Raw genomic sequence first — 21,384 nt, 5'->3', positions numbered from 1 at the left:
CCGCCGCGCGTTCCCGCCGCCAGCCGCCGAGCGTGCGCCGACGCCGGGGAGTCTGCCGCGGCCGCTCGGGCCGGGAGCGTCGGAGGTACCCGGGTCCTGGGAGAGGTGGATGAAAGCAAGAAGGGGAAATTGCTGCTTTAGTAGTGTCCGGGGAAAGAGCAGCCACTCTACAGTTCTGTCTTAAATGCCAGTGTAAAATAACCTTGCCGCATTGGACAGGCAGTTCCCGTCATCGTTTTTCAAGTGCCCACTTGTGATGCTTCAAGACCCCTGGAGCACGTCAGGTTCTTAGATCTCGTTTTGAGGAGTGATGTGGAATGACGCATCCTTACAGATCCCAAAGCGTTGAATAAACGGTTGTACAAAGAGGTATGCGAAGCTTAGCTGACAGCTGTTTTAGTAATAACAGTAAGACGCTGTCTGGGATAGGAAGTTACTGTTGCACTCGTTGAAACCTTAGGAAACATTTAAAGCAGTGTAGTCACCGGGATTGTAATTTCCACTGGACACCCGTGGTTAAACTGCGAACTAAGGTGAAGTGTGTTGCAGATCCAGTGCTGTGTATGTAATGGTTCGGAATTACCTCTAATCCTAAAGTTGAAATGAGCCTGCATCTTCAGTCATGTATTTCGTTTTCATTTTAGAATGGTTTATGTAAATTATAAAGAAAGGCTAGTGAAATAGCTATTTTATCGTAAATTAACTGTGTATTAAAAACATATGCACAGCCGGGCACGGTGGCTCCTGCCTATAATCCCAGCACTTTGGGAGGCAGAGGTGGGTAGATCACCTGAGGTCAGGAGTTCGAGACCAGCCTGACCAATATAGTGAAACCCCCGTCTCTACTAAATATACAAAATTAGCCAGGCGTGGTGGCGCATGTCTGTAATCCCAGCTACTTGGGAAGCTGAGGCAGGGGAATCGCTTGAACCCGGGCGGCAGAGGTTGCAGTGAGCCGAGGTCGTGCCACTGCACTCCAGCCTGGGCCACAAGAGCGAAACTCCGTTGCAAAAACATACCAAAACAAACAAACAAACAAACAAAAAAACATATGCTCAAGTAGGCCGTTAAAAATCTTGGGCACTGATCTGAGTTTCTTTAATCGTTATACAAAGCCTTTCCTGGAGATTAGCTCAGAACTGGCAGAACATATGCTCTATTGGTGCCAAGTGGCTTAAAAGCAAAATGAGATAGTGTCCACCGTGTAAGATGAAGTCGTTATATTAACAGTCTTGTTGAGAAAAATCTTTAATTTGGGTTAAAAGCAGGAGCCTTTAAAAATTTGAAATGTTTACCCCTGGAGATTATAGACAAGGGGAGAAAAGTTTTACTACTTAAGGATCTTTTATATTTGATACAGGCACTGAATAAATTTCTGAAGCTCTACAGGCATCTTGGCTAAGGTCAAGTTTAACTCGTTATGTGTTTTAGTTTAGAGACAGATGAGGTGTTAAAATGGAAGGAAAATGAGTGTTAAGTGTACTTATGTAGGATCCTTTTAATGTTCTTAATCTTGTATAGTTTTCATAATCTCATAGTTTTCATAGTAGTTGGTAAGAATTAGTTATCGGAATAGTTTTATGAACTACGCAGAACTGGGAAAGTGGAAATCTCTGGGTGTGTATTCCATGAAGAATATTTGAGGAGGAGTGAAGAGAACAAAAATATTCAGACGAGGAAAGAATTTAGCTGAAAATACATTGTGCAGACTTACACTGGTTTGTTAATACCCAAGGGGGAAAAAGCCTGAATTTTATTTGCAGACTAGTGTCCAGCTGGTAGAATGAGTTTAAAAGGAAGATGCTTTTATCAAGCTGTCGATATTACTTTTTCCCCTATAGAAGTTGAAAACCATGACTGATACTCTTTTGAAGTAGATTGGAGAAATGGTAGGATATTTGGAAAACACTTCGTTGGAGAAGAGATTTTTATTCTTAAAAAAAAATAAGTGATTTTTAAAATATCATTTTGATTTCTTGCTATTAGCTGACACGTAAACTTTTCTTTAAACCATTCTTACGTTTTAGGAGCATTATTTCAGTCCAAAAAGAGGATGGTTAATGGAATCATTTCCATCATAGTTCATAAGAGGTTTCTACTGCTCTCTGTATATAGACTTAGTCATGTTAAAGTAACGTGTATCAGATGGGCGTGAAGAATTTGTCTAATAATTGCTGTAGGTTGCTTAAGAGCTATTGACACTGCTTTCTGACTTGGAATTTGTTGCTAAAAACATGTATTTGTAAGATGCCTGTGCCTTGTAAAGGGTGCAGTGTTGAGATTTATCCTTGGAACAGGAAGGGACCTCTGATTTTCTTTATTCATTTCCTTTATTTTTACACATGAGAAAATAAAGGTGAAAAGACTTAAAGCTAGTCTGCAGCTAGTTAAAAACTAGTCTGTGGTTTGGCCGAGAGGTTTCTTTCTGTGAAGATGCTGATTTGCTTCCTTCTTTAGAAGTTTTACGGAGTTGTGGAAAGAACATTGAAATATAAGTGAGAAGGCCTGGGTTTAAATTCTTGATTTATCACTTCCTCACTTCCTAACAGTGGTTTTTGACATATCGCATTAACTTTCAGAACCTTGCCTTCTATCAGCTGCAACTTTAAAAATACAAAAATAATAACCTTGTCTTCTTAACCTGCAAAAGTAATTTTCCTGCATAATTTAATGTTTCCATGTGGAACAAATGAGAATACTTTAGAAAGCACATTGTACACTGTAAACTTCTATACAACGTGGTGATGTTATTTTTAAAGAAAATATAATTCTTAAAGTGTAACAAGGTGTTTAGATCCCTGGATTTTTGCGTACAAGGTGTTTAGATCCCTGGATTTTTGCGTAGCCCTACCTTTATTGTTTTCATCTTCTGCTGTTTTACAGATTATAACTCCTGTAGATACATTTTCTGATCCCCACTTAGTTCTAACCTTAGTTAAGCTGCTTATGAACATTTTAAATATTGCAGTTATTAGTCTGACTTTCCCTGGAAAATATGAAGTTTCTTTAGCCTTTGAAAATATTCTCGTGTATACTCATGCATTCATAATCTGTTTCTGTAACAGACAGTGGCTTTTTAAAAGTAATAGTGAAAGTAATCTTAGTAGCAATGTTAATTTATTTGACTCTTGCTAGTTTTCAGGTACGCAAAAGGAGGAGATGATTTCCTTTAAAAACTCAGCTTTGAATAGTTCGTGTTAAGGTTATCTGGTATATCTGAAATATTCAGAAATGTTAAAACAGTTTTTGTTTGCCTTTGCTGTTAAGTTTGAAACCTCTTAGTGCTTTCAATTGATAATCCTGGAAACCAACCTCAGTATTGTAGTATTACATAGATTATCGGAGTTTTTATAGTCTTGAAAATAAAGGTACTAATAATCATAGATAATATTTGCTGAACACTTAGAATATGCAAATTTGTGTTTTAAGTGAAACATTTCAGGTAATTTTCATAATAACCTTGTAAAACGGAGAGGAAACTGAGGCTGTGAACAGTTATGTGATGTATAGATTTTACACACTAAATAATAGATTTCATTATCCTGTTTTATTAACCATTTCTCTGCCTCTAATTAAGAGTGTTGGTTTTCGAAGAGTTTGAAGGCGGGGATTCTTAAATTTCAGATTTCATGAAAAATGTTTGGGGGCCAGCTATTCTACCTTCTGGGTGGTCAAAAAAGAAAAGAAGTACCTTATGGGAATCATAGAACATAGGCCAGCAACCCTTTTTATGAGATGCTGATATACTTGTTGCTGTGGTGGTGGTGGTGGTTTTATATTAGTTGTCAGAGCACATTATTCTTACCAGATACAGAAAGGGCCATGGTTGTTCATATAATATGAGGCTATCCTAACAAATTCCACTTTGCTATTGATATCATTCTTCTAAAGAGACGTTCTTTCATCACAGTGACTGAAGAAAAAGCTAACCAAACTCATTTAGGACTTTCATAAGGGAATAGATCCAGCAATAGAAAATTTGCTGAGTTTGTCCAGCTTAGAAAACAGTATCCAAGACCGGGTTTTCTGATTAGTGCGATCCTCCAAAATTGTAAGAAACTTAAATTCAAACATAAGTCCTTAGAAAATTCAGTTGTAACATGGAGATGCTTCCAACTTAAAGGAGGTAGATTATGAAGCTGAAAGCTACAGGGTGGAAGTCATTTCTTTTTCTTTGGCTTTAAAAAAAATTCTAAAAATTTAAAAATTGTGTCATCTTTGGCCAATTCCTTAACATCTGTTTATTGGGCTAAAATTGTTTCAAAATATGTAATAGTTTACCTTTCTGGTTTTCAGTGTGTATTCAGGCCATAACTCGGAAAAAATAACACAAATGTTAGCAATAAGTACATTTTTAACTACCTTATGTCTGTTAACTATCTTATTTTGACAATTAAGATTAATAATCTCTAATAATATGCATAGATTGGGGAATTGTTAACCTTTTAAAATAAATAGTGGGTTTTTTGTTTGTTTGTTTTTGTTTTGTTTTGTTTTACAGCCAAGGTCTCACTATGTTGCTCAGACTGGTCTTGGTCTTGAACTCCTGACCTCAAACAGTCCTCCTGCTTCACCCTCCCTAGTAGCTGGGATTACAGGTCTTAGCCACCTTACCTTGCTATATAGTCTGTTATTGTAACAATAGCAAAGAGTTACAATAGAACTCTATAGCTTCTCAGATTTCAGATTGTTACTCCTACATAGGAGTTTTGTCAGCATTCTGACTTCTAATAGAGAACAAAAACCATTTGTGGCTCTCTTTTCTGCCTAGAAATAGCTATATTGACTCTCAAAAGAAAAATAGTAACTTAAAAATTACAGTGCTTTGTAGTTCACACAGTGCTTTTTACATCTGATTCTCTTTTGAACCTCACAGCTCAGTAGGCAAAACAAGGATTGTCAGCTAATCTGATGATACTGAGCCATGGATTGAATCCAGGTTAAAAGTATCTGGAGTAATGTTAGATTCCTTTGAAACTCACTCATGAAAGAGAAGCATTAGCAAACCTAAAGGAAGAGAAAGGAGAGACATGCACTTCTATTTTCTCCCACCAAATTCATATTGTACACAACTTTCTATTCTGTTTACCCGTTCTGAAACAGAGTAGAGGTAAACATTAAAAACATTCCTTATACAGCTTTAATAATTAGTGGTAATGGGCCAGGTGCAGTAGGTCACTCCTGTAATCCCAGCACTTTGGGAGGCTGAGGCCGGCAGATCACCTGAGGTCAGGAGTTTGAGACCAGCCTGACTAACATGGTGAAACCCCCTCTCTACTAAAAAATACAAAAAATTAGCTGGGCGTGGTGGCGCACCCCTGTAATCCCAGCTACTTGGGAGGCTGAGGCAGGAGAATTGCTTGAACCCAGGAGGTGGAGGTTGCAGTGAGCCAAAATTGAGCCACTGCACTCCAGCCTGGGAGACAGAGTGATACTGTCTCCAAAAAAAAAATTAGTTGTAATGGTTAATGATGATAAAGACAATTAGATAAGAAAATTAAAATTTCATAACACATTTCCTACCATAATTTGCACAAGAATATTGTAACTAGGAATAAAGCCTTGGCTTGCATTCCAGTGTTCTATAGTAGTCTTGGAACCTCTGAGTTAAAATAAATCCTTTCTACCAGAGTTTAATTCTCACTACTTGGAAGTTACTTGGTAATCAAGGAAAAGAACTTCTATTGAGCTTCTGTACGCTAGATACTATTAGATACTTTCATGTATGTTACATGTAAGTGTAGACATCTTAAATATCGAGTTAAGAAAACACTTCAAAAAGTTGTTGCCAGAATATCTCTAACTGGGTCTTTTTTACTCAAGAACTTAAGTTGAAATTTATAAGTTATAAAAATGTTAAGTCTGTTACTTTGAGAAATTTTTTCTTGATTAAGATCAGTCCAATTCACTAATATATTTATAGTTGACGTGATCATCCAGTAGTGGTTATTGAGCCTTCAGAAATTATGCTTATCTTCCAGGATTTGTAAAAACATCTCAGGAGTGAAGAGCATTCTTTTTTTTTTTTTTTTTTTTTAAGACGGAGTTTCACACTGTTGCCCAGGCTGGAGTGTAAAGGCATGATCTTGGCGTACTGCAACCTCCGCCTCCTGGTTTCAAGCGATTCTCCTGCCCCAGCTTCCCGAGGAGCTGGGATTACAGGCGCCTGCCACCACGCCTGGCTAATTTTTTGCATTTTTAGTAGAGATGGGGTTTCACTATGTTGGCTAAGCTGGTTTTGAACTCCTGACCTCGTGATCCTCCCACCTTGGCCTCCCAAAGTGCTGGGATTACAGGCGTGAGCCACCACTCTCTGCGGAGCATTCTCTTTAAGCTGCAGTTGAATATGACCAAACACCACCACCACCACCACCCTCTTTAGTGTGTTTCTATTTGTCCTCATGTTATTGAAAGTAAGCGAGAATGGTTGACAGCAGATTGGCTTACTCATTCTTTCCTTTGTCCTTTTTGACCCTTTGAAGCTCTTCCTCTTCCTTCAGGCACTAGTGCTCTTTCTTGGAAAGCCCCATTGAAAATTAATCTATACTTACATAGATACTTACATACCTATATTTGTGTTATTAAACTTAAAAATTATATTACCACTTTCATTTTACATTAGCTAATGCATGAGGAAATAATCATTTGCATTTTCTCTACTGTGACTTGACACATCATATCCTGTGGCCATTTTTCTCTTTTTTTCTTACTCAAAACTTCCAGGAGTAGCAATCAATAATTTAAATAATATTTTAACATTTTTGTTAGGGTTTTACAGCATGCAATTATTGTATGCTATTGTTTAAAGATTATAATAAAAAGGTTATTAATTCTCCAACCTCCTTTTGCATAATCTTTATATATTAGTGATTATTAATCTTCTATATGTTACAAATATTATTTTATAGCACCATTGTCCCTTCAAAAACCCCAGAAGAATAGGCTCTGTCCAAAGTACTACTACCTTATTGGGGTGATTACTCTTTATGCTCTTTTATTATTCCATTCACACTCCTAGTCTAAGAATTTCCCCTCCCTATAGCTTTTGTATACTCAGATGTTAGGGTGGGAGTAGCAGAAAACAGAATCTTTTGAGCATAAGGGGAAACATGTAGTCTCACACTTGAGTCATATTCATTATGAAGTGCTAATAGACTGGCAGAGGTATAATTACAACTACTCCATAGTTGATTATAGGTTCTCCACATATACTTGCAAAAATCTTAACGAGGTTTATCTTATTCCCATTTTGCACCTAAGGTTCAAGTTAAATCATTTAAAGTTACACATATCTAGTAAGTGATGGTGACTATATTGCTTCCTTTCAAAACTGCACCTTCAAAGATGATGATATTAAAAGAAAAGATAAAATGATAAATTTAGAAACTTTAGGGGAAAATATGTAATTTGCATATCATATTATGTATGTATTTGTATGTATGTAATACATTGTAATAAATATGTATACATATTAATATGTATATCATACTAATATATCATAATTATGATTATGGACTTTTACAAGGAGTAAAAATGAAAAGTCATGAAGTATTCAGTCTGAAAATGTAATGGGTTCTTGAATTTGAAAGTATTTGCAATTTTTATCTTTTTATTTCTGAATTTTCCAGTTTTACCACAATGAACAAGTATCATAGATATAATGAAGTTTTTGTTAGTTTTATTTTTAGATATGGGTTCTTGCTCTGTTGCCCAGGCTGGAGTGCAGTGGTGTCATCATAGCTCACTACAGCCTCAAACTTCTGGGCTCAAGGAATCCTCCTGTCCCAGCCTGTCTTGTAGCTGGGATTGCAGGCATATGCCACCATGCCAGACTCTGGATGTAGTGAAGTTTTAAACATTTACATAATTAACAGTTTTTAGAGGAATGTCTCTAGGTACAGCACTACATCTAGCATTGTTGAGGCAGGGATTCGGGAAGATACAAGTGAAGGCAATATAATAGTATGTGTCTTTTTAAGAATTCACACTCAGGAAACAAAATACACACATAATCACATAGGAGGATAGTATTATTCCTTAATCATCCAAATTGCTTTCTAGTTGCTGTGGAAAGGAACATGGTAAGCCATGTAAAGACACGAATCATTCTGTCTTGTTCTCTGTTCCATCACGTTGTAAATGGTTAGCATATGTTTATTGAATGAATGAGAATCACTTCAGTGCCAGTGGCAAGAGGGTGGTCTGACTGGCATAACAGGACGAACTGGGACTAAAAGTGGGTAGCAGTTGAGAACAGCCACAATTACTAGGATGAGGGGCTTAATAAAAATTAATTTCCAAGGTGGGAAATGATATAATACACATTTTCTTAGAAAGTAATGCTAGAAGTATAGAATTTAAATAGGAGGTAACTATTTAGAAAGGTTCTTAAGGGTTTAGACCCCAATTGTAAGCACATATCTGAAGAAGGCATTCTCTGTTTATGGGCAACTTAAAATCTAGCAAGAAGAGGTAATTACCTAAAACCAAGATGCATAATTAGGAAGAGGTTCTGTGTATATTTTGAAGTTGTAGATTTTTTGGTGAATGTGAGTTCAGGGAAAAGGGCCTGTGTGTTTTAGGCACTAAAATAGGTCTCTTCAAAAAGGCCAAGAATCACTGAAATGTAGGTTCAGTTTTTGCTGTAGAACTCTTAGATTCTTAGAGTCCTTAATTTCTTTTTTAGGGGTTATTTTTTATAATGTAATTCCTTTAGTAAACCTGCTTAACATTTGCACCATCAGTGACATTTGCCTTTTTTTTCCCCCGATTCAAAAACATTTGTGTGGTTATATGTCAGAAAGTGTTCTATTTTAAAAATAAAACCAAGCCTGGCACAGTGGCACATGCCTGTAATCCCAGCTACTCCAGGAGGTTGAGGTGGGAGGAACATGAGTTTGAGCCCAGCCTGGGCCAAAATAGTGAGACTCCATCTACAAAAGAGTTTTGGCTGGGCACAGTGGCACACACCTGCAATCCCATCACTGTGGGAGGCAGAGGTGAGAGGATTGCTTGAGGCCAGGAGTTTGAAAGTAGCCTGGCCAACATAGTGAGACTCCATCTCCATAAAAATAAAAAAAAATTTAAAAACCAACCAAATACACGCTTATTCTTTTGCATTGATGTTGGAGTTTTCAGAGTACCAGCCTTTTCACATTACTTTCTTTCAGCTATTAGAATACAGTGAAATTACTCTGTTCTGGTCCCTCATTACCATATTTCTCCTTCTCATCAACATGCTTTGGCAGGGAAAACAGTTTATAATTCTAAGTGACTTTGGTCAGAAGAGCTACCAGTGACATATACTGCTACATTAAACCAGTTTAAAGTGTGTTTTCCTTTGAATGCCCTGGAATATACAGTTGTTCTGAAATCTAGTGTATATTATAAGAGGTAGGTTTGTGTTGGAGAGTGAGCAGGATAAAGAAAAACGTAGCAGTTCAAGACTAAAAGGCCTAAACAATTCAGTCCTGGTATAGTCATGGAAGTGACAATTTTAATCTGTAATTTGAGCAGTGTTATTACCCATCATATTATTGGATCAGGGTGGAAATGATGTTGTATGTAAGTTAGAAATACTTTATTTATTACTTGGATTGCTGTCTTGTAGGGACACAACTTGCAGCTCTCCACAACTGCATCAAGAATTTGGACGTAGTTTTTTTTTTTTAGGATCTCAGGCTTATATTGCAGAAGCAGTGATTATTGTAAACTATTCTGGTTTCTTAATGACCTATCCCAATCTCACTTATCTTATGTACCACTGTTAAAACTATATCGATTATTTAAGTAGTTAAAAATCCTTTCATTTAAGGCTAAAGTATGTGCCTGTCATTTTTATAGAAAGCAGTAAAAGTGAGATAGGGCACTTTTGGGGGTTAAGCTGTGAGCAATACTTAAGATTAGCACCAGCCTTATTTATAATTGTTATAATATGTTGCAAAGATTGGCTGCAATAGCCTATCTTTTGTTGGGGGGGCTGCAGAGGGGGCAAAAATAAAACACAAAAAAATTTATTTAGAATATTTTAGATAATTTAAAAGGTACAAAAAATAGCATGATGAACTTTCCTTTTTCTCTAGACCTATTTAAATCATTTTATTTATTCATTGTTCATCTCAACTGTGACCTATTCAGTGAAGCCTGACCTCTTCCATCTTAAGTCTGTTGCACATCGTATATAGTAGTGAGAGCAGTGTGACTAGAGGAGTTGAAAATAAGATTTATGTATGTAGTAGAAATGTACCTAGAAATCTAGTGAAAGCTAAACTTCAACATTTCACTGTATGCAGAACAAAACTAATAAAGTATAGATTTGAGAGGAACCAAACAAAATAATTATTTTAGGAAGATCAGTTGTGTGGAGCAATAGGTCTAAAAGGAAGTGGTGAATTGCCAACTCATTTTGATTGGCTTTTTCACTGTACTTACTCTGTGAAATTTTACTTGGCCTTCAAACAGTTTATCATTTTGCTAGAAGAGAAAGGAGATGGCAGAATTCTTAATTATGAATTTTTCTAGTTTTCAGGGTTTTAGAATCCTTTTAGAACCTGTAAACTTTTTCCCTATTGACAGTGAAGTGAATACAGTGGCTATTAGATTCTACTTTTCAACATTGGTAGTATTTTCTGCTCCCAGTGCCAGAAATGCAAGTAAAGCTGGCTAACCATTGTCTCTGAGCTGTTGCAGCCCTCTACTGGTTTATGGAAGTTGCAGCAATTTAGAACCTGTTAGGTCCAGAAGGTCAGTAAACTCATCAACTCATTTAAAAAATCTCAGACCTTTAGAAGTCATCTGTGCCAACCCTCTCAATTGCAGATGAATATTTTATATACCTACCTTAACAATTCTGGAGGGAGGGAAAAAATATATATATATACACACACACGTATGTATGTATGTATAAGATACCCTAGGCAAATAGATAATTGTAAATATAACTGCCCATATTTATTTACAAACTCTAAATGTATTGTTAGAATGTGATCCTTTACAATCAGATGTTTCACGTTGTCAAAAACATCTCTTTAAAGTCTTGTAAATATTTAATGAAGTAATGAAAATTTTATTTTTTAAAAATTTGAGGTGTTTGTTTATTACTATTAGAAGATAAATACAACAGATAAATGCTAATTGCTTAAATTATTTCCAAAGCAATTTTACTTATTTATTGCCGGAGCCAGAAACTTAGGTTTCATTCTAGGCTTCTTGTTCTTATTTACTCTTCCACCCCTGTCCCCTGTGATCCTCCCCCCGCCACAATCTGGTCATTGTGCTTTAAGTGGTCTCCTTGTGTCTTAGGTAATTCCTCTTAAGTCCATCTTCCAGAGTTTCACCAAGGGCACCTTTCTGAACACACTACTCGAATTATGTCACTACTTTTTTAGAAGCCTTTTTTGTTACCATAAAGAACAGACTACACAATGACAAGGGGCTTCATGATGAGATCCCTTCCTGCTTTCTTCAGCCTCATTTTCTGTCCCACTCTGCTTCAGTTTTTTGCTGTTCCTTCATTGTGGTCTGCTTTTGTGTGTGGGCATGTGTGTACACCTGTGCATTTGCTTATCCTCCTCCCACACCAGCCCCATCTATATCTACCTGCCTCAGAGTCATCCTCAACACTCTATTTTAGTGTTCCCTCTTCTTGAAATTCCCCACCCCTACCTCCATACGCATGCACCCAAATTGGGTGCTTGCTTACATAGCATTTATTATTCTGCATGGTAACTAAATTGTCTTTTTTCTGTTAAAAACTGTCAGTTCCCTTCAGGCTAGGATTGTGTTTTGTTCATCTTAGTTCCATTATGTGACATGTAAGTGTTTAATAAATGCTAAGTGATAGAATAATTGCATGAGCAAACTAGGATATGATAGCTAAAGGAAATACCCACACTTAAATAAGTTAACATCACAGACTTAATTCATTTTTCTTGACATTTTAAGGAGAATTAGTTCATTTAGACTAGTGTTTATTGAACATACTTTTCATGATATCTATATTAAGGAAAGCGATGGTTGGGGGAGATAAAGAATGGTAGAATTTTAGAATTGGAATGGACATCATTTTAAAATGAGGAAACTGAAAGCCAAAGAGTTTACTAGAAATTTCAAGTTACAATTAGAACCCAAGTTTTATAGTGCTTATTTTTTACTTTCCTAATTTCCTTCTAATGTATTTTACCTAGATTTGGCTAGGATTAGTAGATACTGGTTGTTTATTATTTCAGGCAATTGGACTATCTAAATAGAACTCTATCCTGTAGGTTTACCTTTGTGGAATTTTGAAAGTAATAATAGACATATAGCTAAAGCAAACCGACTATTTGTAATGATTGATTGATTGATTGATTGATTGATTGATTTGAGACGGAGTCTCACTCTGTCACCCAGGCTGGAGTATAGTGGTGCAATCTGGACTCACTGCAACCTCCACCTCCTGGGTTCAAGCCATTCTGCTGCTTCAGCCTCCTGAGTAGCTGGGACTACAGGCATGCGCCCACCACGCCCGGCTAATTTTTGTATTTTTGGTAGAGACGGGGTTTCACCATGTTGGCCAGGCTGGTCTCGACCTCCTGACCTCAGGTGATCTTCTCGCCTCGGCCTCACAAAGTGCTGGGAATACAGGAGTGAACCATCGTGCCTGGCCTGTAATGTATTTATTTTGTATAGTCTTCTGAATTCTTTCTCAGGCTCAGATTCCCAAAAGGTATAATATTTAGCAGCACCAATAAAAAATGAATCCTTTGTTTACTGGATTGAGCTTGTGTCCTAAATCTTTTGCTTCTTTCCCTATTCTGGATTTAGAGTTAGAAAATATGTAAGTACCTTTTATCTCGTTTCGTCTACCACTGTCTGAAGCACTCCATTACCTGCCATCTCATGTATTACTTCCTCTTGAGTTCTACCCAGAACGCTGTAGGACTCCAGAGGAAACCAAGTAGAAATGGATCTGTTATTATTTTAAAAGAATTTTTTTTTGCTGATAAAAGCAATACATCTCCATTCTAAAGTTAAAACTTTAGAGAACTTTATAAAATAGACCATAAAAATTCCTTAAGGACTTTTAAGGACATTGTTTTAAGGACATTGTTGAGGACAGTTTATTGTAAAAGATTGTAGATGCCTGTACTTTTTTCTTCATCTTTTGCATGCTGTTGGTGGTTAAATTTTGTGATTTTGTGATTTTTTTTAAATTTATTTTTATTTATTATTATTATTTTTTGAGATGGAGTCTCGCCCTGTTGCCCAGGCTGGAGTGCAGTGGTGTGATTTCGGCTCACTGCAAGGTCCGCCTCCCGGGTTCAAGCCATTCTCCTGCCTCAGCCTCCCGAGTAGCTGGGACTACAGGCACCTGCCACCACACCTGGCTAATTTTTTGTATTTTCAGTAGAGACGGGGTTTCACCATATTAGCCAGGATGGTCTCGATCTCTTGACCTCGTGATCCACCTGCCTTGGCCTCCCAAAGTGCTCGATTACAGGTGTAAGCCATCGCGCCCAGCCAATTTTGTGATTAAAAAAAAAAATGATGCTAATTTTTTTTTTTTTTTTTTTTTTTTTGAGACGGAGTCTCGCTCTGTTGCCCAGGCTGTAGTGCAGGGCACCATCTCGGCTCACTGCAGCCTCCGCCTCCTGAATTCAAGTGATTCTCCTGCTTCAGCCTCCTGAATAGCTGGGATTACAAGCACGCACCACCATGCCTGGCTAATTTTTGTACTTTTTAGTAGAGATAGGGTTTCACCATGTTGGTCAGGCTGGTCTCAAACTCCTGACTTCGTGATCCGCCAGCCTCAGCCTCCCAAAGTGCTGGGATTACAGGCGTCACCGTGCCCGGCCTAAGTAATTTTTTTTTTTTAATTTATTTATTTTTATTGATCATTCTCGGGTGTTTCTCACAGAGGGGGATTTGGCAGGGTCATAGGACAATAGTGGAGGGAGGGTCAGCAGATAAACAAGTGAACAAAGGTCTCTGGTTTTCCTATGCAGAGGACCCTGCGGCCTTCCGTAGTGTTTGTGTCCCTGGGTACTTGAGATTAGGGAGTGGTGATGACTCTTAACGAGCATGCTGCCTTCAAGCAATGATGCTAATTTCTTGATCTGGAATGCAACCATGAGCTTTTTGTGGGAAAATGTTATGGAATAACTGCCAGAAAACATTGTGGTGAAAATTAACTATTACTTTAGGAAAATATGATAAAGAGAGCATGTTCCCTTTTTATAGACTGAATTCTCACTTGAATGGCTTAAATAGCTAAGGCAGGGAGGGAAGTCCAGTTAATATCTCAGAAGCACAACTATTTGTTTCGAGGCTTTTTCCAGTATTTTTTTCAAAACCACTTTAAAAATGTAAGGGAATTAAGCTGCTTGTTCGGTTTAAGTAGGAATTACTTAGTGTTTATGTCTAATGGTTTATTTTTTGCATGTGAGGAAAACAGCAGAAAACATCTAATAATTTAAGGTATCATTTTGCATTCATAGAAAAAATACTAGAATTTGGAGTGAAATCATTCTAAACCTCTTATTTAAGAAGCAGAATTTTGGAACGAGAGGATCTTAAATGTCATCTAATTTAATTTTACTTTCAAGAAGAAACAGAAATACTGAGAACTGATGAAGGTCAACCAAAAAGTCTTTGGTAGATCTCAGAATAGAATCTTGGACCTCACGCTCCCAGATCACACTACATAAAAAGTGATGGTCACTTTCCTAACTGAATGACCCTTAAGGACCATTCAAAATTGTGTACTGTGATATGGTCCTTTGCTAGTTGTCTTTTTTTCTCAAATCAATTTCGAAGAAAGCGTTTTTGCCCTGAAAGCGGCTGCAGCTCAGTGGAAGCTGGAACTGAAATAAAGTTAGGAACTTGCATTCCATGCTCAGAGTTCTCTCTTTACTTTCTCTAGGTAGAATACAAAGTGGGTGGTAAATTTGAATATTTCATATGCACTGGGGTCTGTGCTAAGGTATAATTTTAGTTACTTCTCATAGCCTTTTTATTGAACTTTATCATTTCATAATATAGATGATGAAATTAAGTAATTTAGGCCAGGTGCATTGGTTCATGCCTGTCATCCCAGCACTTTTGAGAGGCCGAAGCAGGAGGATTACTTGAGGCCATGAGTTTGTGGTTAGCCTAGGCAGCAAAGCAAGACCTGGTCTCAATACTTAAAAAACAAAAAGAAAAAAATAATTTGGACTTTGCTCTCAGTTGTATTTAATCTAAAGTACATGTTTTAGGGACTTCTGGACAAAAGGGTAGACTGGAGATGCCCCCTTCTTTTTCAAATATGGAAAAGCTAGATAAAAATAAAACATTTAAAGAAAGGGGAATCTGCAGGTGCCTGAAATGAAAAAGAACACAGTCATAACAGAGAACAGAAGTTGAAGCTTTGTCCTATAGGGAAAATAAAAAGATACCTTTAGTGTGTGAGCTTTAATGTAGTAGTGGAATCCATTGGCCCAGGAATGGCAGAAAGCCGAGACTGGGCTCTTTGAGTAAAAGTCCAGACCAGGAGGACTCTCAATTATTCATAAATAGGTCCTTAAAAAACAGGCCATCTACCAGCCTGGGTTTATATTTCCAGGTATGTCTTCTTCCTGTCTTTTTATTTTCACCGTTTTTGGTCTTCTTTAGTGGTCTGCTTTTTTTTTTAAAGTATATTGCTGGATTCTGTTTATCCACTTTTACAGACTCTTGATTAGTGAGTTTCATTTATTGTAGTAACATATATATTGGAAGTTATCTACATTCTATTTACCACACTTAAAAAATTTTTTTTCTGCCTTCTGTCACATAGATTGAATGTTCATTTGTTTTCAAAGGCATCCATTTGATTTATTGAGATCTATATTTCTATTCATTTTCTACAGTTTTTAAATTTTAATGTATATTTTCCCTCTAAGCCAGATAAGTCCTTTAAGTGCTTTCTCACTTTCCTGTGGGCTTTTTCCCTCTCCTTGACCCCTACCCTTTCCCAAAAGCCTTGTTGATTGATAGGGGTATTCTTTTACATATTTGTCCTTTTTCTTTTTGTATGAAATAGACTTATTAGATTATAAACTCACTCTTACTCCCATATGTTACATAATGTCCTCATATATTTCTTTTTTAAAAAATTTTTTTGTAGAGACGGGTCTCACTATGTTGCCCAGGCTGGTCTCCAACTCCTGACCTCAAGCAGTCCTCCTACCTCAGCCTTCCAAAGTGTTGGAATTACAGGTGTGAGCCACTGTACCCAGCCCATAGATTTATTTCTATTATTTGAGTGCCTACTCAAAAGCAGATTTTCAAACAGGGTATTTACATGTCCTTCTAAAGCCATTTGATGTCTGAAAATATTTTTCGTTAACCCTCAGGTATAGCTGATAGCTTAGTATCACCAATAGCTTAGTTTGAGTAATGATTTTGGTTTTAAATAGTTTCCCTTTAACATTTTGAGAATATTACTACATTGTTTTCTTATCTCTGATGTTACTTTGGGGGAAGTTCTGTTGGCAGTTTGATTTCTTTTCCTCTCTAGAACATTTTGAAATCCTTTGTCTTTTTCAGTTTCGTTGTAATGTGTCTGTGTATAGTTCATTTTCCTGGTTTGGCCCTTGGATTCATGTTTACTCACTCATTTATCAAATATTGAATTTGTCGGGAGCCTACTGTGTGTCCCAGGATGTATTCCAGACAATTTAATCTGAGTTCTTTCACCTTTTCTTATTTGGAGGAAATTACTGGTCATTTTTTCAAATATTTTGTTTTCTCCATTTTCTTCTCTTTATGGAAAAATTATTGGTCATTTTTTTCAAATACTTTGTTTTCTTCATTTTCTTCTCTTTACAGGAATTCTGTTGTATGGATTTTGTCACTTCTAGTTTCTGTATGTCTCTTAACTTTTAATATTTTGTTTTTTTCTAATCCCTTCCTGATGTCTTCCGGGACTGTCTTCTCTACTTGTTCTTCTAGCTCACTAATTCATTCTTTGGCTTATCTATTATATACCTAATCTGAAGAGTTCTTTATTTCAACCCATGTATGTTCATACTCTGTATTGGTTCTTTTTTGTAACTACTTAGTTCTGCATGTTATCAATCTTCTAGCTCTAAGAGGATTTTAAATGTTTTGAAAATTCTTCATGTGTCTTTTCCATTAATTCTGCTTTGTATACACATAGTTTAGTTTGAATGGGAAACCAATGAAAAAGTTCAAGCAGGGCGGTGATATAATTTGATTTTTAGTTTTAAAAGATTACTCTGCGGCTGGGCACAGTGATTCAAGCCTGTAATCCCCCAGCACTTTGGGAGGCCGAGGCAGGAGGATGACTTGAGCCCAGCAGTTCAAGACCAGTCTTGGCAACATGGCAAAACCCTGTCTCTACAAAAAATACAAAAATTAGATGGATGTGGTAACATGTGCCTGCAGTCTCAGCTACTTGGGAGGCTCAGGTGGGAGGATTGATCACTTGAGACTGCAGTGCGCCATGATCATGCCACTGCACTCCAGTCTGAGCTACAGAACGAGATCCTGTCTCAATAAATGAATGAATGAATGATTACTCCAAGTCAGGTGCAGAAGCACACACCTGTACTCCTAGCTGCTTGGGTGACCGAGGTGGGCAGATCGCTTGAGCCCAGGAGCTTAAGGCCAGCCTGGGCAACATAGTGAAACTCGTCTCTTAAAAAACAACAACAACACACACTCTGGCTACTGCCTGTAGAAGATGGGGGTGTGTATAAGGTGGAGGTGGTGACAAGAATGTAAGCAGGAAGATCATTTGGGAAGTGTTTGCAATAGTCTTTTCAAGAGATGATGGTGGCTTGGATTAGGATGGTAGCAAGTGAGATGGGAAGACATGAATTCAATTTGTGGTATGTTTTAGAGATGGAATCAGCATTTCTGAATTTCTGGCTTAAGTGATGGATGGATGTTGGTGGCATTTATTGGAATAGAGAAGATTAACAAAAGAGTTCTCTGTAGTCCTTTTTGGTTTGGTTATGCCTATTAGATATCCATGTGAAGATGTCAAGTGGGTATTTACATACACAAATCTGGAGTTTTAGAGAAGGTCTAGGACTAGAAATACAGAGTTGGAAATCAGTGGCTTATTAGTGGTATTCAAAGCCATGAGACTGGATTAGGTTTTCTAACTTCACACATTTAGGTACCATGGGTTAGTGAATAAAAATAGACCTAGCCTAAAATGCTGAGGCACCCCTAATATTTACAAGTTCTTCAGAAAAGAAGAGATAAAAAAATAAGAAAGTTGCTTTTTGGAGAAGTGGGGAGGGTTAATGGGTACAAAAAGTAGAAAGAATCAATAAGACCTAGTATTTGCTGTCACAGCAGAGTGACTATAGTCAAAAATAATTTAATTGTACATTTTTAAGTAACTAGAAGAGTATAATTGGGTTGTTTGTAACACAAAGGATAAATGCTTGAAGATAATTTTCAGGATAAAAATGCGCCATAATTTGTTTAACCAGGTATAAATGGATATGTAGATTTCCCCTCCAGTGTTTTGGGCATACTAGTAACACTTCCTTGAATGTGTTTTTATATTATCTTTACATATTTGTGTAAGTACACCTGTAGGATAATCCCAGAAGTAGAATTACTAGAAGAGAAGACTGTGCGTTTAAATTTTTATGGTTTCTGCCAAATACCTCTCCAAGGAGAATATATCCCAATTTTTATCCCCATCAGCAGTGGATTAAAATGCTGGTTTTCCCGAACCCTTGCCAACAGTTTTAATCTTGGTCAGACTTTTAAGTGAGAAGTCATGTCATTATTTTATAGTTTCAAAACTGTGAATGAGTTTGCATACTTCCGTATGTTTACTTTTGTGTTTTTTGTTCTTTGTTCATGTCTTCTGATATTTTTTTGTAATTTTTCTGTTTTTCACTGATTTGTTATACCTCTTGGATTATTCTTTTTCATATGTGTTGCAAATGTTTTCACTTGTTTTCTGATTTCTGTTTATGATGTTTACATTGTAGAAATTTTAAATTTTTATTTAGGCTGAGGTGGGTGGATCGCTTGAGGCCAGGAATTCCAAAGCAGCCTGGCCAACATGATGAAACCGAATCTCTACTAAAAATGCAAAAATTAGCTGGGCATGGTATTGCATGCTTGTAATCCCAGCTACTTGAGAGGCTAAGGCAGGAGAATCGCCGCTTGAACTGGGGAGGTGGAGGTTGTGGTGAGCCAAGATCACGCCACTGCACTCCAGCCTGGGCAACAGAGTGAGACTCTGTCTCAAAAAAAAAAAAAAAAAAAAGAAAAAGACTTTTGACTTTTATGTCACATTTTGGAAAGGCTTTCTCTATCCAAGGATTTTTCCCCTAATACTTATATGGTTTAATTTTTATATTTTTTTTGTCCCAGATACCAACATTTTTACCTTGTCATAATTAATTCTGAAATTCATTTGGTGAGAATTAAGATAATTTTGAAAAAGAAAAACGGTGAGGAGGGAGTAAAATTAGTATTAGAAAGCTGTACAATAAAAACAATACAGTATTGATACAAGAATGGAAAGACAGAGTATTGGTGGAACAGACTAGAAAGCCTGAAAAGAGATTTGGTTATTAACATATAAAGGAGTAAGAGTGTGGTTTAAAAATAAAAATTGGCATTATAGGTAAGTGGATGAAAAGAGTTAAACATCAAAAGTAGTTGAAATAAGATTGAATGTATTCTGATCTTTGGCTAGAGAAGCTTTATATCTAAAAGCAAAGGAAGGATTTATCAAGAAAACTACAGGCATCAAAAATGTATTTGCATTGTTTACCCATGTTTATAGCAGCATTATTCACAATAGCCAGAAGGTAGAAACAGCCCAATATCCACTCAGCAAAATGTGGTATATACGTAAATGGAATATTACTCAGCTTTAAAAAGGAAAGTATTGGCTGTGTAGAGAGCATTGAAAAAAAATTGTGACACATGCTACAGCATGTGTCAGAACTTTGAAGTCAGTATGCTAAGTGAAATAATCTAGTCACACAAAAGGAAAAATATCATATGATTGCACTTGCACGAAGTGCCTAGAGTAGGTTCATGGAGACAGAAAGAATGGTGATTACCAGGAGCTGGGAAAAGTGGGAAATGAGTTTTCTTGTTAAATGGGTTTCAGTTACAGAAGATGATCAAGTTCTAGAGATAGATGGTAGTGATGATTGCATGACAGTGTGGATGTTACTCAGTGCCACAGAACTCTGAACCGTGCTTCTAGACTTAGGATGGCGTTACATCCCAACTAAACAATAGTTGAAAATACTGTTAAGTTAAAAATGCATTAATACACCTAGTCTACTGAACATCATAGCTTAGACTAGCCTCTGTAAATGTACTCAGCATACTTACAGTAGCCTACGGTTGAACAAAATAACATGAAGCCTATTTTATAATAAAGTGTTGATCATCTCGTGGTTGTTTACCCCTGTCATCGTGTGGCTGACTGGGAGCTGCCCAGCATCACAAGAGAGTATACTACCACATAACAATAGCCTAGGAAAAGATAAAAATTCAAAAATCAAAGTACTGTTTCTAGTGAGTATGTATGACTTTTGCACCATTTATAAAGTCCAATTATTGTAAGTCGAACCATTGTAAGCTGAGGACCATCTGTATTTAAATATAGTTAAAATGGTAAATTTTATGGTGTGTGTGTGTGTGTATATGTGTATATGTGTGTGTGTGTGTGTGTGTATATATATATATATATTTTTTTTTTTTTTGAGATGGAGTCTTGCTCTGTCTCCCAGGCTGGAGTGCAGTGGCATGATCTCGACTCACTGCAACCTCTGCCTCCCTGGTTCAAGCAATTCTTTTGCCTCAGTATGTTATGTATATTTCATCACAGTTTTAAAAAATATGCAACAAAAATGACAGCATCGGTTTTCCTCTTACAAATCGATAGGAAAATGATTGCCACAGCAGAAAAATGACCAAAGATATTAACAAAAATTCTGAAAAACAAAAATAAAGTAAGTGGCTTAAGTGGAGTAGAAAAGGTTTTTAATCATGAGAAGTCAAAGAACTTAAGTGGTCAAACTGAGATGGGATATAGACGTGAAACCAGGATGGGGGCAGGATTTGACGTAGAGATAAAGGCTGTGAGTGACACAAAGTCAATATGAGGTAAAGTAACTAGAGATGTAGATGTTTTCTCTGAAGAGGATGGAGTCGTTGCTTAATGGCTTCCAAACCATCAGAGTTACCTGAGAAACTTTTTAAAATAAACTTTTTGCTTTAGTAGAGTGGTTTTAGATGTACAGAAAAACTGTGAAGATAGTACAGAGGTTTCCTGTACACCTTTATACCAGTTGCCTCTATTAACATCTTATATTGGGATGATACATATGTCCCAAATAAAAAACCAATATTAATAAATGA

General features: G+C 36.8%; 1 protein-coding gene across 30 annotated transcripts in view; it reads left to right on the top strand.

Moving 5' to 3' along the window:
* ANKRD12 (ankyrin repeat domain 12) overlaps positions 1–21,384 on the top strand; it is a 149,526-nt gene that overhangs the window by 857 nt on the left and 127,285 nt on the right. For 2 of the 30 annotated variants that reach the window (XM_055102458.2, XM_003809324.7), the window contains exon 1: positions 34–369. The exons of 27 other annotated variants lie outside the window; for them this stretch is intronic. The gene's annotated coding sequence lies outside the window, so the exon portion shown is untranslated. Of the gene's footprint in view, positions 1–12; positions 370–21,384 lie in introns of those variants that run through there. One more of the 30 variants, XM_034943941.3, reaches the window with a different exon arrangement.

The sequence above is a fragment of the Pan paniscus genome, chromosome 17, assembly GCF_029289425.2.
Source record: "Pan paniscus chromosome 17, NHGRI_mPanPan1-v2.0_pri, whole genome shotgun sequence".
In the NCBI taxonomy this organism is placed as follows: domain Eukaryota; kingdom Metazoa; phylum Chordata; class Mammalia; order Primates; family Hominidae; genus Pan; species Pan paniscus.
Note: the sequence above shows the minus strand (reverse complement) of the source record. Positions and strands in the feature narration are given on the sequence as shown.